Here is a 24,895-nt window from a genome sequence, read left to right on the forward strand (position 1 = left end):
TAGGAGAAAATGAGTGTTTAGAAGAAAATGAGTGTTTAGGAGAAAATGAGTGTTTAGAAGAAAATGAGTGTTTAGGAGAAAATGAGTGTTTAGAAAAAAATGAGTGGAAAATAGAGAATGAGTGTTTAGGAGAATATGAATGTGAAGTTAAAGATGAGGGTGATAAAGAGAATAAGCATGAAGTAGAAAGTGGAGGCAAGGTAGAAAATGAGTGTTCTGCAATGGTTGAGTGTCTGGAAGACAGCGATACCTGCGAGAGCGTAAAAACCAATTTCAACGAACTACCAAGCCAGTATCCAGACAAAGAAAACGACTGGGAGTTGAAAGTAGGGACAGATTGTAGCCAAGAACTCGCAGGACGACTTAAATACATGTTTAGGACAGCGTATGTAAACGCAGAAAGACCAAACTTACCACAAACCAAGTGGGAAATGAAGTTGAATTTCGAACACGAAAAACCGTTTCATTGCCCACCTAGAAGACTGTCGTATAGCGAAAAAGCCCAAGTACAGAAAATGATAGACGAATACACAGAAAAAGGTTACATCAGAACCAGTGAGTCAGAATACGTTTCGCCTATAGTACTGGTAAAAAAGAATTCGGGAGAGTTGAGACTGTGCGTCGATTATCGCACACTTAATAAAGGTATGATAAAGGACAATTACCCAACACCTCTGATAGACGACCTACTAGATAAACTGTCAGGGAAAAGACTTTTCACCAAGTTAGACCTGAAGAATGGATACTTCCACGTATTTATGCATAAAGATTCAGTTAAATACACATCGTTCACGACCCCCATGGGACAATACGAATGGTTGAGGATGCCGTTCGGGTTACGAAATGCATCGGCGGTGTTTCAAAGATTCACAAACAACATTTTTGCAGATATGGTAAAGGAAGACAAAGTTATAATATACATGGACGATATTATGGTAGCAACAAAAGATAGTGATAGTCACATGGAAATTTTACAAGAAGTGATGAGACGATTGGTAGAGAATAAACTTGAATTAAGGATTGATAAATGCGAATTCTTACAGTCAGAAGTTAAGTACCTGGGCTATTCCATATCGGGTAACGGAATTAAACCAGATACGAAGGGATTACAGGCAGTAAAAGGGTTCCCAGTCCCCACGAAAACGAACGAAGTGCAGAGTTTCTTAGGGTTATGTTCTTACTTTAGACGGTTCGTAAAAGATTTTTCTACGAAAGCTAAGCCCCTTTATGATTTGGTCAAAAAAGACAGGAAGTTTGAATTCGGTATCGTAGAACTAGAATGTTTCGAACAACTCAAAAGTAATTTGTTGGAAGCACCGATCTTGGCACTTTACAATCCCAGAGATCCGACAGAATTACATTGCGATGCAAGTTCGTTAGGTTTCGGGTCAATTCTAATGCAGAAGAAGGGTGATGGCAGAATGCACCCGGTGTTTTATTTCTCCAAGCGGACAACAATTACCGAAGCAAAATACCACAGCTTTGAACTGGAGACACTAGCGATAATTTATGCACTACAACGGTTTAGAGTATACGTGCAAGGCATACCCTTCAAAATAGTGACAGACTGCAACGCGCTAACTATGACTCTAAACAAAAAAGAACTCAATCCACGCATTGCCCGCTGGGCGTTAGAGTTACAAAATTATGACTACAAGTTAGAACACAGGTCAGGAAGTAGAATGCAACACGTAGATGCGCTAAGCAGAGCCGTTCAGATACTCACGGTAGACACAAACACCTTTGAAGAAAATTTAATTATATGCCAAAACAGAGATAACAAACTGATGGAGCTGAGAGAAACGTTACAGAAATCAGAACACAAACATTATGAGATGAGAAACGGAATAATATACAGGAAAAAAGATAACAATACTATCCTATTCTGCGTACCCGAGGAAATGGAAGGCCACGTACTCTATAAGTACCACGATGAACTAGGGCACGTCGGTATAGACAAGATGACCGACGCTATATCGAAAAGCTACTGGATCTCAAACGTAAGGTATAAAGCCAAGCGACACATTGAAAACTGTCTAAAATGCATAGCGTACTCAGCAAAACACGGAAAAGAGGTAGGGTTTTTACACAACATACCAAAAGAGTCAGGACCATTCGAGGTAGTACATATCGACCATTTCGGGCCAGTCGACAAAGGCAGGGCCAACAAACATGTTTTAGTAGTAATAGACGCGTTCACCAAATTCGTAAGACTTTATACGACCAAAACCACTAGCACAAAGGAAGCAGTAATTGCAATGAAAGATTATTTCCGAGCTTACAGTAGACCCAGATGCATTGTGTCAGACAGAGGAAGCTGTTTCACGTCAAAAGAGTTTGAAGAATTCTTAGAACAGAGCAATGTTAAACACGTAAAGATAGCAACAGGGTCGCCACAGGCCAACGGGCAGGTAGAAAGGGTGAACAGAAGTTTGGGACCCATGATTGCAAAGCTTGTTGACCCGGAAAAAGGATTACATTGGGATATGGTAGTGGAAACAGTAGAACACGCGATGAACAACACAATTCAAAGAACAATTAATGAACACCCGAGCAGAATGTTGTTTGGGGTCGTACAAAAAGGAAAGGTTTCAGATTTACTAAAAGATCATCTAGACGAACTAACCGAACAGCGGGCAACAAGGGATATAGAAAAGATTAGAGCAGTAGCAGGCACTCATCAGGAAAAAATACAGTCTAATAACAAACAAGCAACGAATTCAAAGCGAAGGGAGCCACACGTGTACGTAGATAATGATCTAGTTATGGTGAGAAATTTCGACACTCATACAGGGGTGTCTAAAAAGCTTATCCCGAAGTTCAAAGGACCTTATAAGATATCAAAGGGGTTAAAAAATGATAGGGATTTGCTAGAAGATGTAGAGGGGTTTCAACAATCAAGGATCCCGTATAAAGGAGTTTGGGCGGTGGCAAATATGAAGCCGTGGATTGAAAATGGTAATAATGCAAATGTCACAGGGAATCAAAATGAAGAAAATGATTGTAACACGTAAACTTAGAATATTAAGAGTAAACCACACCCAACTGTAATAAATCAACCTATCTAGAAACTAAATTAAATGTAAGGAGTTCAGGAGCACTCCGGTCAGGATGGCCGAATTGTAGCAAGGTAATAATTAGTGAGGCATTCAACTAGTATTTAAAATAGCATACAGCGCGCATTGGTATTCACCGCACCATCGATACACTCGGTGGGAAATACCAATAGTGAGATATCGGATAAGAAACATCGAGAAGAGAGTGAGGGCACTTTGTAAATGGCGATTGTGAGAGACGGACGCGCAGCTAATAAAAAAGAGTTACATTAAATCACCGGGTTTGTGTTTTTATACCTATACAGTTCACTCACGCACCGATATTGGTCACTACAATTCCCGGGTTAGACGGCCTACAAATGTGAGACTTTTTCCTATATCGATATCAATAATATTATTTGTTAAATACTTAGATAAAAACTTTTTTTTAATTTCACCACGTACAATAACGGTGCTAAATCTATTTAGTGGTGAAAGTATTTCACCTAAACTTAAATATGATATTTCACCATCTGACCATTCCAATCCATTTATGGTTTGACGATTAATATTTTGTTGTTTAATCATTTCATTATCCAATTCATTCAGATGATATGGTGGTTTGAAATGAAAGAAGTTTGGTGTTACTGTTCCGGTTTGCATAAACGCCAATTCCTTATTAAAAAGTTGTTTATTATTTCCAAAGAGATATTGAAAATCAACTATAACGCTTGAATTCCTGTCGATTGTGTTCATGTTGGGTTGAGATTTTGTAATAAACTGAATGAGTCGTTGATTCCTATCTCCTTTATATACAGCCCAATTTAGTAAGAGTTCTTAGTTTAACAAAAGCATTCAACCCAAATGGACACGCTTCAATCAAAAAGAATTAGGTCCACTAGAAAGAAGCAGGATCACGAAGTCATTTTCGGTCTCGAATATTATGTAGTACATAATTTAAAACTTAAATGCGGTTTTTCAACTACAAGAAAATTCACTCCAATGATATGGATGCAGCAAAGCAAAAACAATTTCGTCGGTTTAGATAAAGATGAATGGATGCAATTGGTTACATACAAGGAGTATATCCAATTGAAACTTGATCAGTAAGATTTTTTGATGCCTGATACAATTATAGACCATCCATTATTGCCCACTGTTCGGAGCAGAACCCAGCCGATTAGCTGCTTGCCAAATAGCACCTAATTCTTGGCCCTCAGCCGCTTATTTTGTTTGTTACTTATGTCTATGTCACTCATTTGTTTGTTAAAGCTTTGCGCTTGCTTGCCCTGCTAAACGCTCTCTGCCAGCTCGCTCTTCGCTATCTCCGCTTTGCGTCTGCCTACCGACGTCGGCCGAGCGAAGCTGCGCTTAGCGATCGGAGCGGCAATGTAAAGGGCAGGCAAGCCACACTTGCAATTTGGATGTCACGCATTAAAGAACATATCGTAATTTTATTTCTGCGCCGAGTTTTATTTAATTCGAAATAATTAGTCGGCCGATTGGGGATAAAAAACATTATCTCCACATAAAATTTGGTGACCCCGACGTGATCTCTGAGTTGCAGTGTCAATTAATAATCATTCGCGATCGACATTCGTTAGCCCTAGCAAATTTTCGGCGGTTAAGCCCAATTCGGTGCTAAAACAAACTTACATACACCTACATACACGCATTGCTGGCTATTAATTTCTCTGTCGCGACAATTCGGTCAGTGCAGTGCGGTAGGCAGTGCAGCGAACTCACTAATACACACAAGCGGAGTACAAAGCGGAATCGGACAGCTCGCACAGCCGCACAGCTAAAGGCATTAGCTGTAATCCCTTTGCTTTCGGTTCCCACGTTTATACGTATACAGGGTGTCTTTTTCGGTCGTGCTGAGTGACTCTTTTAAAACCTCAACATGGCAGCACCTGAGCCTACCAATGTCGCGAACGCAGCAATGCCGAGTGATGTAGATTTCTACAAGCACAAGGCCGAGTCCATCGCGCGCCAAGTAAAGGCCATGGATCGCTTTCTCACCAAGGAAGAGCTTGCCGAGTTAGATGAGGCAGAACTTCAAGCTCGCTTAGAGCAAATCGAGCGAATGAATGCGGATTTCGATGCCGCTCAAACGAGCCTTGAAAGGCTGGATTTTCTGCAGTTAGCCCATGATGCCCGACTGGACTTTTCGAATGTTTATGTGAAGGTTAGGTCCAGGCTGTCGCGGGAGTTGATGGCTGCTCGCACGGTAAATGTTGCCAATTCAACGGCTCGGCATCCTCGCGAAGGGAATTCGTCGTTGTTCGCAGCTTCCGCGATTCGGGGGGAACTACATGGATTGGCCAGAATTCCACTCGATGTTCTCGACAATGGTGCACAAAGACAATCGTATAGCAATACTCGAGAAATTCCAATATCTTCGTGGATGTCTAGATGGTGCTGCGCTGGATACGATTCGTTCCTTGGAACTTTCTGAGGAGAATTACGACAAGGCGTTGAATTTGCTAATGTTGCGATTCGATAATAAACTGTTACATTTTCAGGCACACGTCAAGGCTATTTTCGGGCTGCAAGGGGTGGAGAAGGGCTCAGCTATCGGCTTGCGCGCGCTCAGCGACAAAATCAATTCGCACTTGCGTGCACTTCAGCGAGATGTCGGATGCTGGAGAATTTGGGATCAGCCATGGCAACAAGTCCTAGTCAACAGGTGGGAGAAGACAAACCTGTCACCCTTATTACCTCCAGTAACGACCATCCTAACCCCATATGTAACCATTGCAATTCCTCCGAGCATTACATATCTAGATGTCAGGCATTCCTGAATCTCTCTGCGTTTGAACGATACAAAGAAGCAAAGAAGAGACGCTTGTGTTTGAACTGCCTCAACAAAGGCCATGAATTGCAGAGGTGCAGGTCAGGACTTTGCAGGCATTGCCAGGCCAAACATCACACGCTACTCCACATTCCATCGGGAACTGGTGCTTCATCTTCCTCTTCACCGGCCGAGGAATCGATCCAGCAAGAGGCCGCGACTGTGCTTCTAGCAAGCGGGTGTTCTAGCCCTCCCCCCTCGATCCAAAAATCTCAGCCTAGCCAGAACGTGTTGCTACCTACTGCCCTCGTCCATGTAACAGATCGTTATGGAGCACTTATCCCATGTCGTGCCATTTTGGATTCTGCATCACAGGCAAACTTTTTAACATCAAGACTTGCTGATCAGTTGCAGTTGGATAATCGCTCGTCTTATGTTCACATCTCTGGAATCGGAGATTCCATTCTACCTTCGAGCAAGTCTGTACATATAGTTGTACAATCCCAGGACGCAAGCTATCGAGCTTCCTTCGCTGCAATTGTCACCAACTCAATTACGGAAATGCAGCCTAACTTCGGCGTAGACGCAAAGGATTGGCCAATGCCGAATAATCTAAAACTAGCTGATCCTAATTTCTCCAAGCCCCAACGTATCGATCTGTTGATAGGTTCTGGTTTGTTCTTCGATTTAATGTGCGTCGGACAGATTCGACTATCAGCCCAATTGCCAACATTGCAGGAGACTAAACTTGGTTGGATAGTATCAGGAAGCATTGGTAGCTCGGAGAATAAGCGTGCAGCTTTAGCCGCTTTTGAAAATTCCTCGTGCATCTCTATTGACGATTTTCGACCCACAACGCTGTAGTACCAAAACTTAGAGCAGCAATGCAGGAAGCAGCTGCTCGAGTGCCAGGTGCAAGTGGAAAAAATGCGATCGGAGAATTAGGAACTGCAGCGCAAACTTTTCCATGTTTTAAAAACCTACATATCCACGCTAAATGAAATTCAACTTTCAACAATTTCTACATTGCCAAATTTCCTGCCATTCTATGCAATTACAGAGGTTCCCGATGATCAAGACGTAATCACGACAAGCCGCCTTCGTAAAGAAGCGCCGATTGCTGCGTTCGACGATCATCCCAGCGTAGCCGCCAGCTGCGCCCAAGCAAGCATCTTCCAGAGGGCCGTTGGAAAAATAGCGGTTCTGCCCCTTCAGGATGGATCTGTTGAAAGCCTTTGCCTTCCAACGGGGGGTGAATGTTCGGAGCAAAACCCAGCCGATTAGCTGCTTGCCAAATAGCACCTAATTCTTGGCCCTCAGCCGCTTATTTTGTTTGTTACTTATGTCTATGTCACTCATTTGTTTGTTAAAGATTTGCGCTTGCTTGCCCTGCTAAACGCTCTCTGCCAGCTCGCTCTTCGCAATCTCCGCTTTGCGTCTGTCTACCGACGTCGGCCGAGCGAAGCTGCGCTTAGCGATCGGAGCGGCAATGTAAAGGGCAGGCAAGCCACACTTGCAATTTGGATGTCACGCATTAAAGAACATATCGTAATTTTATTTCTGCGCCGAGTTTTCTTTAATTCGAAATAATTAGTCGGCCGATTGGGGATAAAAAACATTACCCACAATTAAGTGTAATTTTAGATTTCGAAAATCAGATAAGCAGTATGTGTTTATAATAAATCAGTTTGGAAATAAAATTGAATTTGATAGTGAGTCCTGGAGATCGTTTTTAAGATTAGGCATTTTTTTTACCACATTTTTATGTTGGAATACGATACTTAAGCAACAAATTATATACCTCTACTATAATAATATTATTCCTAAGTGTGCACCCTTACAAAAATTTGATGTTCAACTAGCTGATTTAGACGGTACTTATGATAGAAATGTGCAAATAGATTTAACACGTTTATGCTTTGAAATTTCCAAAAAAATGTGTAATCAAATAAAACGCGATGTTCTTGAGTATAAGCAAACACTTTTAAATAAGCAATCATCCCAACATAACAATAGAAAATAAAAATTATATTAAAAATGAGTAAGCAACAAGTTGTTAATGAAATACATAAGCCTGCTAGAAGAAATTTCATTCGTCGTAAATTCGTACAAAAGGGAATTAATGACACGTGGCAAATCGATTTAGTTGAAATGATACCCTTTTATAAGGAAAACAAAGGATATAGGTACTTTCTGACAGTAATTGACACGTTCTCGAAGTATGCATATGCAGTTCCCGTTAAGTCTAAAACAGCTTTAGATGTTTTATCAGCATTGAAGAAAATGTTAAAAATATCTAAACATAAACCTAAAAATATTCAGTCTGATCAAGGAAAGGAGTTTTTTAATGTAGCCTTCGGAGAGTTAATGAACAAGAATAACATTAACCATTACCACACATATACACACCTTAAGGCATCTATTTGTGAACGTTTTAATAGAACATTAAAAAATCGTAAGTGGAAAATCTTTAGTATGCAGGGTAATCATACGTGGATTTATACCTTGCATGACTTACTAAAAGATTATAATAATTCATATCACCGTACTATAAAAATGAGGCCTATAGATGTAAACAAACAAAATGAATAGTTTATTTTGAAAACAGCTTATAATATTTGTAAGGTATTTCCTAAACACAAGTTTTCCATTGGTGATCCTGTTAGAATAAGTAAATATAAAGGTATTTTTACAAAGGGCTATGATCCAAACTGGACAACCGAAGTTTTTAAAATTTTAAAAGTAAAGTCTACTAATCCTGTAACATATGAACTGGAGGACTATAAGGGGGAAATGATCAAAGGCTCATTTTATGATCAAGAACTCCAAAAAGTTAAAGATGAAAATGCTTTCTTAGTGGAAAAAATACTCAGAAGGAAAAAAGAACAAGTTTTTGTTAAATGGTTAGGTTTCGATGAAACACACAATTCATGGATAGATAAAAAGAGTATATTAAAATAATTAAGCACGCAAAATATTTATCAGATTTAATTTATTTTTGTGTATTTTTTACATTGAAATATAGTTTTAATTATACACATATTAAAAAATAATAATAATATAATGTTAAATTTACTTATACCATATTTTGTGTATTATTACTAGCACCTAAAATATTTTTAATTTCATAGTGACTATGAGCTAATGTTGAAATATTATCAGGTAATATAAATCTTTTGTCATCCTTATAATTTAGACTTATCTTATTTACAATTTCAGTATAAATTGTATGACCTCTACTTCTAATAACTCTCTGTTGTCCATAATAAGTTTTTTTATGTTTAATGCATTCAATATAATGAGTATGAGTTAATCGTTTCACTACTGACTTTTTTACGCCTTTAACCTTTTTTACGTTATAGTCAGTGTTATCATCTTTAGCAATTAAATATGAGTATGCTTTCGCTTTTAATCCGGCAAACGACGTCATTATTTTTCCTGCATTTTCGTCTTTCATTAATCCAAGCTCTTTGTTATTAGCGAGATTGATACCGAATCTGTTTGAGGCTAGGTAATTGGTTGTATCAAAGCGATTAGGATTGAATTTAATTAAATCATAAAAATCTTCTTCTGATGATATAATAAATGAATCTGTATCCATATAGAGTATTTTTGATGATGGACATTTTACAGAATGAAAATTATAGAAATAGTCATACATTAACCATTTTGAAAGTTCTAGTACACTAACTCCAATGTATATGGGCTTATCATAAAAAAATCGGGACTTAGTTGATTCAATGGCAGCCAAATTATCTCCAAAGATTTCAACACTGGAAATTATGTCTTGCTATGCGTTGTCTAAACCCTGCTGAGTTTTCTCTTGAATCATAGTGCTTAACTAATGCAACCTCACGACGTTTTTCTACATTCTCCATTGTTTTACCGTAAACGGCATTAACCATTAATTTGTAAAAGTTTATCTCAAAGTCATTGCTAGCTAATTTTCTAAGAGATGTATTGAGGTCAATGTAAGGTTTTAGCCAACAGGACTGATTAAATGATAAAACTCTAGATATTTTTTCTAAAATCATACCTTGCTCTATACATAACTGTAGCTGCTTCAAATAGATTATATAGTTCTTTTTATCACTTAAGTCAGCTACTAGTTTTGTCTGCTTTCCTCCTGGTGGAATCTTATTTTCGGGGCAAAAAGGTAAACTATTATGCTTATTATGAATATCATCAGGATATCGCATATCTACTTCTAAAATATATCCAACATCACTAGATGCCGATATGCTAAGAACGTTGAAAGATGAAATTTCATCGTTACTTAGAAATTTAAAATTAGAAAATGGAAGGGGTTGACTCATAGCCCATCCATATAAGTTGTTGGCGTCAATATATGAAAGGAAATTTATGGGTTCGGTAGGCTTAAATTTATTATTTAAATATTTGTTATTTGCTGTTGCAATCCGTTGAGTACATTGGGTCAACCCTCCACGAACAGCAGTTTTTAAAAAATTATAAATGTCAGGATCACTAACAAGTTCTAATTCTACCCTTGTGTATTTTAACATTGCATCCCATGAAACTGAAGGAGCAGTAACATAATTAATGGTCTGAAACCCGTACACTCGGGAACAAAGACTCCTAAAATTCTCAAATACATCAGCAAGAATTAAAACATCGCTTTCCAAATATAATTTTCAATAATCTCTAATAGATTTGCAATTAAATGCACTCCAAACCTTCTGAGCAAAGTTGTAGTCTTCAACACTACATTCCTCATCATTCAGTGAATTATAAAAATTATCTCGCGAAGGAAGCAGGGATTCATCAAATTTTTCAAAACTATCCAAATAATCATAGGGAAATACTCCCTTTCGTCGTAGCATATCAAATTTTTCACCTTGATATTTAGTTTTCAAAATTTTAAAATTCGCTATGTTCATATAACTAGCGAGTTTTTCTAAGCTTGAATTTAAAAATCTATTTGAATCTATATATCTAATTTTATATTGATGAAGATAAGATTCATCGAGCTTACAATTTTGAGTTAACGCAATATATAACTCTTTATTGCAAGGAATGGGTCTTAGTTCATCTTTTATTGACGTAACAAATAAATGTATATCATAACGAGACAAGTTATGAAAAACTACCGGGAAAAAGGGATCGCTTAATCTAAATGTCTGTTTACACAGCTTATGAATAGGACCTACATATTGTCCTGTAAACTGATCAAAGAATTTTTCTCGATCATCATCAGAAATTTGTTTCTCGCAGGCATAGCAATCACCGTGTTCCTGATAATCCTCATCCCAAATGTTAAACTGATAGATTGGTTTTTTATAGGACTTCCAGTACTTCTCATAAAGTCCATCGGTTTTCATCCTTAGTGCTTGACAAAATTTTTGGATACAATCCGGTCCTGAAATAACGAAATCATAATGTTTATGAGTTAATTGCCTTTGCTGGAATGTTAAAATATTGACCTTCGTATGTCCACATCTCATTTAGATGTTCATTGTATTTATGTACAATATAAAATGATGCTGCACATGCTGTATGCCTCTTTGCCATAGTAGTTGATGATTTTGATGGATCATTAGTTTTTTAGAAAAACTTTTGAATACAGTTTTGGTATTAGGTTCAGGATACAAAGCAGCAACTTTTCGACACTCTTTAGTGTCATGTATAGTATTTGTTGGACTATAAAATTTCAAGCAGTTCTCGCAAAAATATGCAGTATTATGGGATTTACTATGTTGTGAATAACATAATTTTCTCATGCACGTTATATATGCATAATGCATCATTTGCATATTATCACTATTAATTCCAAGCAAGTTTATGTGGTGAGTCCGAATTTTCTTAGTCCTCACTGTGGGTCCCACAACGTTTTTTCCATTCTCATCGACTTCATAAACATTGATGCTAAAATCCTCATTTGCTGATTCGAATCGCTTGATTCCTTTGCTTGTTATTGGAAACTCAATTCCGGAAAAATTTAGTCTTACTCCTTCATAATAAATTATGTCTTGCCGTATGTTTCCGCATCGATAGGATGATGGTATTGTTAACTTATCTCGGGAAATTTTTTTTAATGCTGCTGTTTGATATATAGTTTTAAGGTGTTTTTCATAGGCCAATGATGCTAAAACACACCACTTGAAACAAAAATCATCGTCATTTTTAACATTTATGAGTGCATTTCGTGACTTAATTTTTTTGGGAGCTTGGATAAACCTGTTTGCAGCGATATGCTCTAGTTTTATCATGGTAAGTTCAAAATATTTAAAACACTTTATTGCCCAACCTGAATCCTTCTCCTGGAATTCACTGCTGAGAGTTATCAAATTTTCTATGGTATCATTTAGATGATCATCAATCAGCTCGTTTTCATATATTGGTTTGTATGGAGTAATGAAATGCTTCATTGTTTCTGTTAAGCTTTCATCATCAGTGTTTTTAACGTATAATCCATATACTTTTAAATTGTATTTTATGGATCTGTACTCACTCATTCAGTGACGCAATAAATTTATAATATCATTTTTGCAATCATGAAAAAACTCTTTTAAATCAATCTGTTCACTTTTATTTGAGTGAACACGATATGATTTTAAAGGAAATCGCGACTCCGTTGAAATTAAAATAACGTTTTCATTTTCCTCTAGTTGAGCTGCTCTTGCATTCTTATGTTTGTCCGACATCATATGGCGTCTTTCCCTAGACGAAGGGTAACTTTCACCGCAAATTGAACAGTCAATAATCCTTAGTTCCATCGGAGTATTCAATCGAGGCCGTTTTGAAGCTCCTGACGTTGAAGGACCTTGAAGATCACTTGAATTAGATCCTTTGCTCATAAGAATCTCAAAAGCATTCCTAGGTCCCAAGCATGCTTCATAATGACTATCAAACTCTATTAAGTCGATGGACTTAGAGCAAAGATCACACACCACATTATTACGATAATCAGAGCATCTCTCATAATGAGATTGAAACTCTGAAAAGTCAACGGACTTATCACACATGTTGCACTTAACTTTTGATGCCATTTTAAGTTTTTTTTTTTTTTTTTTTTTTTTTATCGAACTAACCACTTTCACTATTGAAATAGGAATAAGGGTTTCCTTTTTAAATGGTATCTTTTTAGATCTTTTATCATCATCCTGATTATCTACTAAATCGAAAATGTTGTCATCATCCGGGAAAATGTATGATGGATTATCATTATTAGGCGTTGCATTCCTTGGGTCATCGTCGTCATCATCCCATTTAATGTCACTTAACCAGGTCAAGTTGCTCTCGAGATAGGTTTGGGTCTTAATCCCAAAAATCAAGGACAGGTCTACGGAGCTCGGCTGAGAGTCCAGATTTATGGTTGATTCCGGTTGGGAATCGATAAAAATGATTTCAAGGTCATCCATCGTTGTTGAAAGATTACTAGTTTATGTACTAGCTGTTAGCTGTGAGTAGTTATTATATAGGCATTTTGCTATGGGGCAGTGTTAGGTACACAAAGGAGGAATATTAATTATAGAGAAAGTAGAAAGGTTCAAGGGCATCGAATCCGTTTTTCAGGAAACACTTAAAAAATACCTCTAAACTATCACATTAGATTCATTGCAAAGGGATGACCTACCTGTTTGAGGGTTGTTTGAATCGCAACACGGGACCAATCGTAAAAACAGGTTCATTGACAGTAAGAGGGAGGAGAGAGAATATAAATGAGCGAAGGATCGATTTGAGAGGATTTTACATGGTTGAGAAACAGGATTGAGATCGAAGTTAGTTCACATTATCACCGATAGGTGGCGCCACCAAGTAGTAAAGGATAAGGGACGGCCGTATGTTTAATATAAGTAGCTTAATTAATTTTTATGTCTTCCTATTATAATTTTATTCTTTGTGTGCTCCTGTATATATCTCCATTAATTTGTGTTCTCTTACCATTCAACCCTCTATACTTATAAAATATCCTATAAGTATTTATTTAACTTGACCAGTTAATAACATAGCAGAAATTGTTTCCCAATTCAATGTTAATAAGATATCTTATAAGTATTTATTTAACATGATCACGTAATAACATAGCAATATGATGCACATTTACATTCAACATGTTGCCAAGCTGCACATTATAAAGCATATGTTGCTGCAACATGCTGCGAATTTGGTACGGGTACTACGGGTAATCGAAGGGTAATCGAGCGGGAACCAGGGGTGGTTCCGCCCTAGGACATGCATGTGTTAAATTCTCCGCTGAAATACATTGCGGGTAATCGATCTGGAACCAAGGAGGTGAGAATGGTAGCTAGTGCGGCACCAGTGCGGAACTAGTTGCCTGGTACTAGAGGGCAGTTAGTGTTTGTGTTAGTGTGTGTGTGTATAGTGTATATTATTCGTAAATGGAGAGATAGTGCCAGTGCCGTTCTGTATTTGCCTTAGTAACATTTTCGTTTTCGTTTTCATTTTCCAGTGCGAAGCTTAAGAATAAACCATATAGAGACCTTAAATAACTACTCGTAGATGAATAAGCAGCTGCCTTGGGATTTATTTGCTATTTCTTGCTTTGTTAGTTATTTCGGTGCTTAACTGTACCATTTATGAAATTGAACATTTAAACTACGTTTATGCGGAGCCTTTAGTTATGGCTATGTTTCTTCTTTTCTAGGGAAATCCCTGCGATCGGGCAGGGCTTGGTGTTGTGGCGGGGGGTCTGGTGGGGGTCTGGTGGGGGTCTGGTGGGCAACTTTTAGTTGCCTCTTTTCTTGGCTAACAAAATGGTAAATTAATAGACAACGTACGTAACTCTAGAGAAACAGAAACATAAATAGAAACAGAAACAATTCCTGAAAAAATTCAACTAAACGCCATAACCTAACAACAAGGACATCTTAAGCTAGGGAATTCGGATCTAGGCCAATTGACAGCCAGGGAAATCGATTCATTCATTATTGATTCGCCCCCCGACTAATGCATGTTTAAAGGGGAGAGACATCTAAAAAATAATTTGACAACGAAACGATTGCGACACGGGTTTTAAGTGAAACATATGTGCGATATCGGCTGAGTGGTGAAAAAGTGAGATGTGAAATGTGAGATGTCCGATGTGTGTTGTGTGCAAGTGTGTGTGCTACCGCTTGTGTTTTTATACCCGATACTCAAAATGAGTATTGGGGTATATTAGATTTGTGGTAAAAGTGGATGTGTGTAACGTCCAGAAGGAATCGTTTCCGACCCCATAAAGTATATATATTCTTGATCAGCATCAATCGCCGATTCGATTGAGCCATGTCTGTCTGTCCGTCTGTCCGTCCGTCCGTCTATCCGTCTGTCCGTCCGTCCGTCTGTCCGTCTGTCCGTCCCCTTCAGCGCCTAGCGCTCAAAGACTATAAGAGCTAGAGCAACGATGTTTTGGATCCAGACTTCTGTGATAGATATGTCACTGCTACAAAAATATTTCAAAACTTCGCCCCGCCCACTTCCGCCCCCACAAAGGACGAAAATCTGTGGCATCCAAAATTTTAACGATACGAGAAAACCAAAAACGCAGAATCGTAGAGAATGACTATATATTTTAGACTACAGAATCTGAATTGGATCGTATTATTATTAGAGCCAGCATCAAGAAAACAATTTCATTTTTTCTCGCCCTGTCTCTCTCTAACACACACGTAGTATAGCCGGCTTTGCTTAGAGTAAAACATTAGCGCCTAGATCTCAGAGACTATAAAAGGTAGAGCAATCAAATTTGGTATCCATACTCCTAATATATCGGACCGAGACGAGTTTATTTCAAAATTTCGCCACACCCCCTTCCGCCCCCGCAATGGACGAAAATCTGGGAATATTCACAAATCTCAGAGACAATTAACGCTAGAGTAACCAAATTTGGTATCCGCACTCCTGTTAAATCTCACTATAAAACGTATATCTCAAATTTTCGCCTCACCCCCTTCAGCCAACACAAAGGACGAAAATCTTGTGCATCCACAATATTGAAGATACGAAAAAACTAAAAACGCAGAATCATAGATAATGACCATATCTATCACATTCCTGAATCTGGATCAGATCGGATCATTTTTATAGCCAATAGGAACAAATCAATTTGCAGTTGTTACGCAGCGCCCGACGTCACGCTCAGACTGATTTTCTGTCTTTCTCGCACGCACTCTTTGTCGTGTCGTTTAATATTAGCGGCGTCTGCCGGAGGAGAGCCATACTGACTTAGTATCGGGTATAAATGTAGAGTTGCGGTGTCCGCAGCAACTCACAACGTTCCCTCTCGTTTTATATTCATATACTTATTTATTTGCTCTATAATATATACTATACAATTTATATTTAACTTAATTTAACGGACAAGAGTACTGTTTGGACTAGGGGCCGCTCGCGCGGGACTGCCCCTAGGCATTACTTCGCGGTGCGGGCTGTGGGGTCATCTTTCTGGCTTAGTTTGTCCTGCTTCGCTCCAGCCTGCGCAGCTCCTTGATCACGCTTGCTGCCATGTAGGCGACCGCGTTCCAAGATTGCTCATCGGCTAGCATCTGGTCGGTGAGGGTGTCCACACTCACTTCTGCAAGCGTCTCCCCTAGCCTCGTTCGTTCTTGCGAGAAGCGGGGGCATACAAAGAACGTGCTCTGCATCCTCGTCGACTCCAGGCCCGCAGCAGCTGCAATACGGGTCGTCAGCATGCCTAAAGCGATGCAGGTACTGCTTGAAGCAGCCATGCCCCGTCAGCAGTTGGCCCAAATAATGGTCCATTTGGCCGTGCCTTCTTCGCAGCCATGGGCTAAGCTGGGGAAGGAGACGTCTGGTCCACCTCCCTTTTGCCGCTTGGTCCCAGCGCCGTTGCCACTGGGCTATAGTACGCTCTCGCCGCTCGCTGGCTACCTCCACTCCGCTCTGCCGCTCAGCTGCCAGGAGATCCAGTGGGACCATGCCTGCCACAATAAGTGCGGCGTCTTCAGACACCGTCCGGAAGCAGCATGTAACCCTCAGGGCACAGCGTCGGTATGCGCTTCTGCAGTCTCTGCTGTATGTGGAAACCATCATTGCTGGTGCCCACACTGCTGATCCATATAAGATTATGGAGGTGACCACCCCAGCGATGAGCTGCCTGCTACGCTGCCGTGGTCCCCCTGTATTGGCCATCATCCTGCTTATGGCCGCCGTTGCTGCAGTCGCTTTTGCGCTGGCGTATTCCAGGTGGGCCTTGAAGTTCAGCCTCTGGTCCATCATTACCCCTAGGTACTTTAGCGCAGGCTTGGTCCTGATGATCGTGCTACCGACTCTCACGCATGCCTGCTTGACCTTTTTTCTGCTGCTCATTAGCACAGCCTCCGTCTTCTTCTCCGCCAATGCTAGCCCGTTGGCTGCGAGCCAGGCCACTATCATCCTGACTGCTACGTTGGTTTTCTCCTCTACGTCTCTTACGTGTTTCGCCACTGTCACCCGTGCTATGTCGTCGGCGAAGCCCACCAGGGTGCACCCTTCCGGTAATGTAAGCCGCAGGATATCGTCATACATCACGTTCCACAGTATCGGCCCTAGGACCGAGCCCTGTGGGACGCCTCCGGTGATTTGGTGATGTTCTGCTCCTTCTTCCGTGTCGTAGATCAGGACGCGGTCCGTGAAATAGCTTCGCAGAGCCCGTGTGATTTGCTCAAATATGCCCCTCCTGGTCAGGGCCTCTAGGATGCTCTTCCAGCTGGCAGAGTTGAAGGCGTTTCGTACGTCTAGTGTACATACTAGGCAGTACTTTTTGTCGCCTCCAGCCCATCGCGTTCCTGCCATGGCTTCCCTGGCAAGGTTTGTCACCATCTCGATGGCGTCAGTGGTGCTCCTCTGCTTGCGGAACCCGAATTGGAGGTCGGAAAGTCCGCGACGCTCAGCCAGTTCCGCCTCCAGTCGGTTACATACCATCCTCTCGAAAATCTTGCCCATGGTATCCAGCATGCACAGCGGCCGGTATGACGATGGGTCGTTGAGCTCTTTGCCTGGCTTGGGTATGCCAGCCTTTGCCGTTTCCATGCTCGTGGGACTGTCCGCTCCGCTAGGCACTGGGTGTACATTGTGGCGAATGCTTCCGGATGGGCTCTAATTATGCATTTTAGTGCTGCATTGGGGACTCCATCTGGCCCTGCCGCTTTCCCGATCTTCAGCTTACCCGTGGCCTCCAGTACTTCTCTGGCAGTGATGATGGTGGTGGTGTCCCTCAGGCTAGCTCCTTCTACCCTAGCTTCCTCTTGTAAGGGTGGTTGTCTAGGGAATAGGGTGCCGACTATCTCTCTCATATGCACCGGATCCTTGGGCATAGGCTGTCTGTTTAATCTCCCCATGACTAGTTTGTATGCTCCACCAAAAGGTTCCGCATCGGCCGCATCGCAGAGCTCCTTGAAGCATTTGAGTTTGCTGCTTCTGATGGCCTCCTTCAGCTCTTTTCTTTTGGCCTTGAATGCCGCGCCATTTCTGCCAAATTGGGCGGAGCCTCTTGCTCGCTGGTAGGCACGCCGAGCTGCGCAGCACTCCCTCCTGGCCTTGGCAATGTGCTCATTCCACCACGGTACTGGCCGGTGCTTGCTTCCTCCGATCTTTCTTTTTTTCATGGCTGCATCACAGGCCGCTTTGACGGTCCTGTAAACGGCAAGCGCGGATGCCTCAGCATCCCCGGCGGCGCTTAGGTTTTCTGCTGCCGAGAGGAGCGCGGCTCTGCTCAGGCTTTCCTCCTTGTACCCGGCCTGGAGCGCCCGCTGTATCCTTGTTGTGTTCCTGGGTGCAAAGGTTTCCGTCATTACGGCTAAGTGGTCGCTATGGGTGTAAGCACTCAGCACTTGCCACTTCGCGTGGCGTGCGAGCTCTGGGCTTGCAAAGGTGAGGTCTATAATATACTCCCGCCCTGCTTTGCTGAACGTTGGTGTGGTTCCTGTGTTGAGGAGACAGACGTTCAGGCTTGCAAACTCGTCCAGGAGCGATGTCCCACGGGGTGTGTTCTTGGCGCTGCCCCAAGTCGTGGCCCAGGCGTTAAAGTCGCCCGCTATCAGGACCGGCGATTTGCCTCGTGCGTCGTTAGCGATGTTGCTGATGATCGCCTCATACTCCTGCTGCGTGAACCTTGTTGCTATGTAGCAGCTGTAGACAAAAGTCCCGCTGTGCTTAGCTCTCACATATCCCACTCTGGATGCTCCTGCTTCGCTCCAGCCTGCGCAGCTCCTTGATCACGCTTGCTGCCATGTAGGCGACCGCGTTCCAAGATTGCTCATCGGCTAGCATCTGGTCGGTGAGGGTGTCCACACTCACTTCTGCAAGCGTCTCCCCTAGCCTCGTTCGTTCTTGCGAGAAGCGGGGGCATACAAAGAAGACGTGCTCTGCATCCTCGTCGACTCCAGGCCCGCAGCAGCTGCAATACGGGTCGTCAGCATGCCTAAAGCGATGCAGGTACTGCTTGAAGCAGCCATGCCCCGTCAGCAGTTGGCCCAAATAATGGTCCATTTGGCCGTGCCTTCTTCGCAGCCATGGGCTAAGCTGGGGAAGGAGACGTCTGGTCCACCTCCCTTTTGCCGCTTGGTCCCAGCGCCGTTGCCACTGGGCTATAGTGCGCTCTCGCCGCTCGCTGGCTACCTCCACTCCGCTCTGCCGCTCAGCTGCCAGGAGATCCAGTGGGACCATGCCTGCCACAATAAGTGCGGCGTCTTCAGACACCGTCCGGAAGCAGCATGTAACCCTCAGGGCACAGCGTCGGTATGCGCTTCTGCAGTCTCTGCTGTATGTGGAAACCATCATTGCTGGTGCCCACACTGCTGATCCATATAAGATTATGGAGGTGACCACCCCAGCGATGAGCTGCCTGCTACGCTGCCGTGGTCCCCCTGTATTGGCCATCATCCTGCTTATGGCCGCCGTTGCTGCAGTCGCTTTTGCGCTGGCGTATTCCAGGTGGGCCTTGAAGTTAAGCCTCTGGTCCATCATTACCCCTAGGTACTTTAGCGCAGGCTTGGTCCTGGTGATCGTGCTACCGACTCTCACGCATGCCTGCTCGACCTTTTTTCTGCTGCTCATTAGCACAGCCTCCGTCTTCTTCTCCGCCAATGCTAGCCCGTTGGCTGCGAGCCAGGCCACTATCATCCTGACTGCTACGTTGGTTTTCTCCTCTACGTCTCTTACGTGTTTCGCCACTGTCACCAGTGCTATGTCGTCGGCGAAGCCCACCAGGGTGCACCCTTCCGGTAATGTAAGCCGCAGGATATCGTCATACATCACGTTCCACAGTATCGGCCCTAGGACCGAGCCCTGTGGGACGCCTCCGGTGATTTGGTGATGTTCTGCTCCTTCTTCCGTGTCGTAGATCAGGACGCGGTCCGTGAAATAGCTTCGCAGAGCCCGTGTGATTTGCTCAAATATGCCCCTCCTGGTCAGGGCCTCTAGGATGCTCTTCCAGCTGGCAGAGTTGAAGGCGTTTCGTACGTCTAGTGTACATACTAGGCAGTACTTTTTGTCGCCTCCAGCCCATCGCGTTCCTGCCATGGCTTCCCTGGCAAGGTTTGTCACCATCTCGATGGCGTCAGTGGTGCTCCTCTGCTTGCGGAACCCGAATTGGAGGTCGGAAAGTCGGCGACGCTCAGCCAGTTCCGCCTCCAGTCGGTTACATACCATCCTCTCGAAAATCTTGCCCATGGTATCCAGCATGCACAGCGGCCGGTATGACGATGGGTCGTTGAGCTCTTTGCCTGGCTTGGGTATGCCAGCCTTTGCCGTTTCCATGCTCGTGGGACTGTCCGCTCCGCTAGGCACTGGGTGTACATTGTGGCGAATGCTTCCGGATGGGCTCTAATTATGCATTTTAGTGCTGCATTAGGGACTCCACCTGGCCCTGCCGCTTTCCCGATCTTCAGCTTACCCGTGGCATCCAGTACTTCTCTGGCAGTGATGATGGTGGTGGTGTCCCTCAGGCTAGCTCCTTCTACCCTAGCTTCCTCTTGTAAGGGTGGTTGTCTAGGGAATAGGGTGCCGACTATCTCTCTCATATGCACCGGATCCTTGGGCATAGGCTGTCTGTTTAATCTCCCCATGACTAGTTTGTATGCTCCACCAAAAGGTTCCGCATCGGCCGCATCGCAGAGCTCCTTGAAGCATTTGAGTTTGCTGCTTCTGATGGCCTCCTTCAGCTCTTTTCTTTTGGCCTTGAATGCCGCGCCATTTCTGCCAAATTGGGCGGAGCCTCTTGCTCGCTGGTAGGCACGCCGAGCTGCGCAGCACTCCCTCCTGGCCTTGGCAATGTGCTCATTCCACCACGGTACTGGCCGGTGCCTGCTTCCTCCGATCTTTCTTTTTTTCATGGCTGCATCACAGGCCGCTTTGACGGTCCTGTAAACGGCAAGCGCGGATGCCTCAGCATCCCCGGCGGCGCTTAGGTTTTCTGCTGCCGAGAGGAGCGCGGCTCTGCTCAGGCTTTCCTCCTTGTACCCGGCCTGGAGCGCCCGCTGTATCCTTGTTGTGTTCCTGGGTGCAAAGGTTTCCGTCATTACGGCTAAGTGGTCGCTATGGGTGTAAGCACTCAGCACTTGCCACTTCGCGTGGCGTGCGAGCTCTGGGCTTGCAAAGGTGAGGTCTATAATAGACTCCCGCCCTGCTTTGCTGAACGTTGGTGTGGTTCCTGTGTTGAGGAGACAGACGTTCAGGCTTGCAAACTCGTCCAGGAGCGATGTCCCACGGGGTGTGTTCTTGGCGCTGCCCCAAGTCGTGGCCCAGGCGTTAAAGTCGCCCGCTATCAGGACCGGCGATTTGCCTCGTGCGTCGTTAGCGATGTTGCTGATGATCGCCTCATACTCCTGCTGCGTGAACCTTGGTGCTATGTAGCAGCTGTAGACAAAAGTCCCGCTGTGCTTAGCTCTCACATATCCCACTCTGGATGCTCTGTGGGTAAGCTGGCCTGGTTGTGGGCCACAGTTCCAGATTGCTGCTCCTCCGTCTGAGCTTTGCTGCCAGACTCCTTCGTGTTTTTTGCCGTACGGCTCGCTGAGTAGCGCTATGTCGATCTTCTGCTCCAGGACTGTTTGCGCCAACAGATCCTGAGCAGCTCGGCAGTGGTTTAGGTTGAGCTGCAGGAGCTTAACCATCAACCAGTTTTGCTAGTGCCTTCTTATACTCAGGGCAGCTGCGGCTGAGGGCCGAGTGGGCTGCTGAGCGGACGTCTCCTGGCTTGCCAGCGCATAGTATGCACATTGGCGGGTTGTTGCACTGGTTGTGCTTGTGCCCCTCCCCACCACATTTGTAGCATGCATTGCTTGACACAGGCCGCTTGGATCTGCACCTGGCTGCAGTGTGTCCATAGGCCATGCACTTGAAGCAGCGGGTTGGCGCAATCCGTTGCCGCACGCGGCAGACAACCCAGCCGATTCGAACTTTTCCGAGCTCCAGGAGCTTCTTTGCGAGTGCGGGCTGAAGGTTCAGCGTAGCTACCTGCGTTGCGCCATGTGCTTTCCGCATGTACGGCACTGCTCCTTGTGTTAAGTCGCCGTCGATCGCTGCAGCTATGGCCTCACATACCTCGTCGCCTGTCGTGAGCTCGTCTTTGTTGAGTACCTCAACCGCGACTGTCTCCTGCATGGCCTTCACGGCTGCCTTGTCCCCAAGCGCTTCCTGGATGGCCATCTGCAGCTCCTGGGTGGCGGGGTCTGAGGATTGTTGCATCCTTAAAAGCAGCTCGCCCGAGGCTGTCTTCCTGATGCCCTGAACCCTGTTTTTGAGGCTCTGGAGCGTTGGTGCTGCCTTCACCAGTTTGAGGATGTCGGCGTATGATGCCTCCTCGGTGCATTTGACCAGCACTGCGTCTGGTCGGCCTGTCTGCTTGCGTTTCGCACGCCTGCCTCTCACCTCACTCCACTTCTGTGTAGGGTTGGTGTCTTCCGCCTTGCCGCACTGCATCTTGGTTTCCTCTTGTCGAGTGGCGTCAGCTTGGTGTCCTTGCCTGGGCCTTCCGCGCGCGCTCTTCTCCACAGTTCGGGGTGTTGCCTCGCTCTTGTGGGCTCCTGATGCCGTTTGCGTCGCCTTAGTCGCACTGGGCTTGGTCATCCTGGGTAGGGGGCCAGTTGGGCCTGCAGTGTGATCATGGCACTGGCATCCTCCTGGCGCTGCCCTTTTATCCTCTGGCGCCTGCAGATGGGATTTGACTTCCACTTGCAACTCCTTCATGCGTGCTACCATCTTCTTGATGGCCATGTTGATCGACCACTGGCCCTTCTCGTTCATCTGGTAGAGTAGGTCGTCCAGGATTGCGCCAATCTCGTCTATGTCCTGTAAGCACTTCCTGCTTCGCTTGGGGGGGGGGGGGTTTTTCTCCCGCTACTCGATGGTGTAGAAGGGTCCCTCGGCCTCTTCAGAGTATCAGTGCCCTTGCCGCCGTCCTGCGTGGGCCGACGGGCAAAGCTGTGCAACGAGCTCTGCTTCATTGGCGGTGCTAAAGCTGCTTGTGGCGGGGTTCGGGCCACCTTTGAGGCTTTTTGGAAAGCCATTGCTCCTTGGCTTGTAGCGAATTTTGCTTCGTCGGCCAAGTGTGCCACCGGCGAAGCAGGATTCGGGGGAACATCTCTCAGGGCCTCCAGGGTCCGCGCCCCGGCCACGCGATTCCTCCACGCGTGTGAATTTGGGATGGAACTTATGCGTAGGTGTGTGTGCGGTTTGCAAGTGATCCCGCCTAGGAGTTAGGCAGGACCTTCCCTCAGGTGCGGTCGCTGACAGAAGCTAGCTGCTGTGGGCGCAGTTATCTTCCGCAGCGGTCTCTGTCGAGGGCTGGATGCTTTGGCACTTAGTGCCCCTTCACCGCACTGCAGTCGATCAGCTGGTTAGTGGCCTGCACTATCCAGCCCTGGTACCCCAGTCGATCAGCTGCGAGGCCTGGAGTGAAGAAGAAGAACGAGAGAACCGGCCCAAAGGAAATAAAGGATGAAAAAGGTGGGAATCTCCAAGTGACGAGTGAAAAGCGCCGTCCAAAGCACTCACAGTGGGCCCCAGCGCCCCTGCCCCCTTTGGGTGACCGTGGAAGTGCAACGCGCAGCCCGGATCAGAAGACAGTCGGGGTGAGACTCGATCCTCCCAGGTGAGCACGCGGTGTCAGCAAGAGCTTGAGCTAATTTCGGGTACTTTTTTTCCAGGTATCTTTCGCGATTTGTCTGTGTCTTGCAGAGCAGCTGTTTGGAGCGTCCGCACTCGAAAAATTCACGGTTGTGTGTGTGTGTGTGTGTGTGTTGGTTTGGCCATCGCAATGGACGCCCATTGCGATCCACTTAACAGTTGTTCTGTGCTCTTGCACCTGATTCTGGTACTGTTTTGAACTTCCCTTATGGTACAATACATACGTCATATACTCAATAGCCATAATAATAATCAAGGTAAATAAATATATCGCATCGTAACAATTGAGGACAACATTTGAGAACAAAAGATTCTGTATTCTGTTGCCATCTTTCACCCTCTCTCTCTCTCTCTCTCTCTCTCTCTCTACTCGTTTTCCAGGACGTTTTCTTAAATATTACACATTCAATAAAATATGCACATCAATAATTCACATTCAATTATCAATATATGAATATATCGTTTATCATTTATCTTGTATCGTTATTCGTTTGTTTTGTTTGTTGTATCTGTTTCTGTGTGTATTCCAGTCTGTCTGTGTATCTGTGTTTTTGATGCTATTCAATTTCTAGCTACTTAAATTCTCAATCTTATATCACCCTCAATACTCCTGCAGCTATTGCTTTAGCATTCTTTCGGGCTGATGTCAACGACTTCTGAAATTTATTTCCACAAATCTCTGTTGTTTATGTGTTCGTGTCTGTGTTGTGTCTGCGGCTTGTATCTGTATCTTCTGCTTACGTATCTGAAGTTAGCTGGCTTCTGATTTAATTGGTTTTCTGCGCCGAACTCTAACAGGTAAATTCACATTTAATCTCACATTTAAAATGTAAAAGTTTTCAATTATTTTATCTTAGGTTTCGCCCCGGGCTCCTGGGCACTTGGCCCCCCCACCTCTGACCCCTAACCAGGCGGTGCATCGGCAGCAGCATCAGCATCAGTCTCGGCCTATTGCTCGGTCTTAGACTCTGATTCAGAT

At 44.2% G+C, this 24,895-nt stretch overlaps 1 long non-coding RNA gene across 1 annotated transcript; it reads right to left on the reverse strand.

Annotated features, from left to right (window-relative positions):
* Positions 1-10,864: 10,864 nt before the first annotated feature.
* Positions 10,865-11,351, reverse strand: LOC117191309. The gene is made up of 2 exons (XR_004474001.1): positions 11,271-11,351; positions 10,865-11,206 (listed from the first exon to the last, which is right to left on the reverse strand). It is a non-coding gene; the product is annotated as an uncharacterized LOC117191309 (long non-coding RNA).
* Between the last annotated feature and the right edge of the window lie 13,544 nt (positions 11,352-24,895).

Source organism: Drosophila miranda (assembly GCF_003369915.1).
Source record: "Drosophila miranda strain MSH22 chromosome Y unlocalized genomic scaffold, D.miranda_PacBio2.1 Contig_Y1_pilon, whole genome shotgun sequence".
In the NCBI taxonomy this organism is placed as follows: Eukaryota; Metazoa; Arthropoda; class Insecta; order Diptera; family Drosophilidae; genus Drosophila; species Drosophila miranda.